Raw genomic sequence first — 3,845 nt, forward strand, 5'->3', positions numbered from 1 at the left:
AGTGTCTCACACCAGAGAAACTATTCGGTATTTACACATGTGTGTCCTATTTATTTCACTTAAGAGTATCGCCTCAATGTGCATCCATTTAGCTATAAATGTCTCTAGTTTCTTCTTCTTTATGGCTGAGTAGTACTCCATTTTATTAAAAAAAAAAAAAAAAACACACATCTTCCTTATCCAGCCTCCAGTTGATGGGCACTTGGGCTGTTTCCAAGTTTTAGCTATTACAAACTGTGCCGCTATAAACATGGGTGAGCATATATTGCTGTGGTAGGATTCTTTTAATTCTTTTGGGAAGATACCCAGCAGGGGAATAGATGGGTCAAATGGGACCTCTAATTCTAGTGTTTTGAGGAATCTTCATACTGATTTCCACAGTGCTTGCACCAGCCTACACTCCCACAAATACTGGAGCAGGGTTCCTTTTCCCCCACAACCCCACCAGAATTTGTTATTGGTTGATTTCCTGATAGCAGCCATTCTTTCTGGGTAAGGTAGAATATCAGTGGTGTTTTCATCTGCATTTCTTGGATGACCAGTGATGTTGAACAGTTTTTCATATGTTTATTTGCTATTTCTACTTCTTTGTTTGAGAAATGTCTGTTCATTACAACTACCCATTTTTGGATTGGGTCTTTAAATTTGGGAGGTCAGATTTTTTTGAGTTCTTTATATATTCCAGATAGTAGACCTTTATCTGAGGAACAGATGATGAAAATTTTTTTTCCCAGAACGTGGGTTGTTTCTTCACTCTGTTGGTGTTATTATCTTTAATAAGAGATCCCATCTCATCTTACTAAATAGCTTCTGCACTACAAGAGAAACCACCAACAGAGCTAAGAGACAACCTACAATGTGGGGAAAAAAATTGTTAGCAGCTGTACCTCAGACAAAGGGCTACTATCTAGAATATATAAAGAATTGAAAAAAATCAGACCCCCTAAATTCAAAGACCCAATTCAAAAATGGGCATCTGAAATGAACAGACATTTCTCAGAACAAGAAGTAAAAGCAGCAAATAAATATATGAAAAAATGTTTAACATCACTGGTCATTCGAGAGATGCAGATGAAAACAACGCTGAGATTCCACCTCACCCCAGAAAGAATGGCTGCTATCATGAAATCAACCAATAACGAATGCTGGTGGGGGTGTAGGGAGAAAGGAACCCTTCTCCATTGCTGATGGGAGTGTAGACTGGTGCAACCACTGTGGAAATCAGTATGGAGATACCTCAAAAAACTAGGACTAGAGGTCCCATTTGACCCAGCTATTCCCCTGCTGGGGATCTTCCCAAAAGAATTAAAAGAATCCTACCACAGCAATATATGCTCACCCATGTTTATAGCGGCACAGTTTGTAATAGCTAAAACTTGGAAACAGCCCAAATGCCCATCAACTGGAGACTGGATAAAGAAAATGTGGTTATTTTTTTAAATGAAATGGAGTACTACTCAGCCATAAAAAATGAGAAATTAGAGACATTTATTGCTAAATGGATGCACATTGAGGGGATACTCTTAAGTGAAATAAATAGGACACACAATGTGTAAATACCGAATAGTTTCTCTGGTGTGAGAAACTGAAAGTGTAAATAAGGACTAAAAGGTATACTAGATAATGTGAAATAGGAAGAAAAGGGGCAAAGGGGAAGGGGAAGTAGGAGGGGTAGGGGAAAGGAAAGAAGGGAATGGAATTAATTTGAGAAAATGGAAAAATAGAAACAAAATCTTTGTAAATAGGGAGGGATGGAGGGGTTGAAGGGAGGGCTGGGCAAGGCTGAAAAATAAGAACCAAGTGAGATTATGTAAAGGTGCAAATTTCCAATGATGAACGTCATTATATTGTATACCTAAAATGTACCAATGATTAGAATGAATAATTGATAATGCCAAATAGGAAGAAAAGGTCCAAAGGGGTAGGGGTAGTGGGAGGGGCAGGGGAAAGGAAAGAAAGGAAAGGAAAAATGATGAGAAATGGAAAAAATGTAAATAAAGTCTTTGTAAATAGGGAAGGGTGGAGGGGGTGAAGGGAGGGCTAGGAATGGGGAAAAGATAAGAACCAAGATGCATCATGTAAAGGTACAATTCCCAATGAGAAATGTAATTGTGTTGTATACCTACAATGTACCAATAAAAGAACTTAAGAAAAAAATAAACAAATAAATAAATAACAACAAAACAAAACAAAAACAATGAACCAAATGTCCAAAGTAAACTGCATGTCACTTTTTAGGAAGTAAAAACTTTGAATCATAGAGAAAACTATATACTGAAAATATTATTTGAATAGAAATACAAATTGTCACTATAAAAGTTCTAAATTATTTATTAAATTTCTCCCACAAAATTAAGAAATGTCATAATTTAATTAATTTGATAGAATAAATATTTATTGAGGGCAACTTTGAACATATTTCCATTATTTCCTTAGTAGACATTTTGAGTAGGTGGGTCTACTCAAAACGAGGAGAACAGTGTTATGTATACTAATTTACAGGATTTTACTGACCTTTGAAAAATCTTTCAGATTAAAATGATCTAGATCATTTTGGAGCACAATATGCCCTTACTGCTAGAATGATTTGAGGTTGTGCCAGGTGTACGCACAAGGCAGTTTCAAATACACTCATCACCAGAGTCATAGCTCAGTAAGCAGACAGGTTTTCTAAATGCAAAAGGACAAATTCAGAGTTCTGTGCTGCTTGGTTACTGAGTTTAGCCACATGGTGGTGCCTGCTCCATCTTATACAAGGTTTGATCAGACAAAGCTCTTTCTTATACCACTATTTAATGCCATGACTGGTGCAGATAGTCAAACGGAAATGAGTCATGCAGTTTTCCCACACATCTGAATTCTGAGCCACCTACCAAACATATCAAATACTGGCATGGATTTTTTTTTTTTTTTTTTTTTTTTGCCAAACCACCAAACTCTAGCATCTATGAGAATTAACAATAGCCATATAAATTCTCTGTAGAATCAATATTACCATCGCTTCTCAGCCTTTTGGCTAAGATCAAGTGTAGAATCAATATTACCATGGAAAGTACAGGATGTACTGTACCCCAGTTTGACATCTACTTTAAATTCTCATTATCAGCACTCCCTCCTGCTGCTTAGAGTTGCTGATGGCTAGATTTTCTGTGATCAGGAGTAATCTCTCCCTACTCAGCATTAAGCCTTTTTCACATTAAAAAAAGAATTTGGCTAAGGGTAGGTGGGAAGTCATAAATGTTTGGAAATGAGCCCCGTAGCTATGATTCTTTACTACTATTGAGGTTTAGAAGCTGGTTTGTATGTCAGCTAAGATCTAACTTAGCCGACTTCTTAGTAATCCATCATTAATGGTCTAGAAGTCTTTGCAGTGAATGACCCAGAGGGACAGAGTCCCCAGACTTTAATTAGCTTTGATCTCAGACCAAAATAGTGTGCCTCAGAAATTAGGGGTAATTGTGTGATGCGGATGGTCCTCACTGTGGAAAATACTGAATTGTTTCCAAATTTATAGTCCTGTCTCTAGAGTGCGATGTTGACAAATGACAAGGAAAATGACCAGACGCTCTCAGGGGTGTGTAATCTACTCAGCTGTGTGGAGACAGGTGTCCCATATCACATTAGATGATCAAATTCTGTTTCTATGTTGTGACACTTCTTTTTTATAAGTGTGTGTTTGTAATACAAAAGTTATATTTATTTTCGGAAATTGGTATGAGAACATATTTTGATAGTTTTCTATCCCTTTGTCTCTCTCCATAAACTTTCCTCTCCCCTGAGATCTTTCCCCATCTCCAAAACGTCTGATTTTTGTTTTTTATCATCTTTTCCTTATTTTACTCTAT

The 3,845-nt window shown here is 36.9% G+C and overlaps 1 pseudogene; it reads left to right on the forward strand.

Moving 5' to 3' along the window:
* Positions 1 to 2,996: 2,996 nt before the first annotated feature.
* Positions 2,997 to 3,174, forward strand: LOC147826507 (U2 spliceosomal RNA; annotated as a pseudogene).
* The last annotated feature ends 671 nt before the right edge of the window (positions 3,175 to 3,845 follow it).

This window comes from Heterocephalus glaber, unplaced genomic scaffold (genome assembly GCF_053883595.1).
Source record: "Heterocephalus glaber isolate CG9 unplaced genomic scaffold, H.glaber_assembly_v1.0 deba00001466, whole genome shotgun sequence".
Lineage (NCBI taxonomy): Eukaryota > Metazoa > Chordata > Mammalia > Rodentia > Bathyergidae > Heterocephalus > Heterocephalus glaber.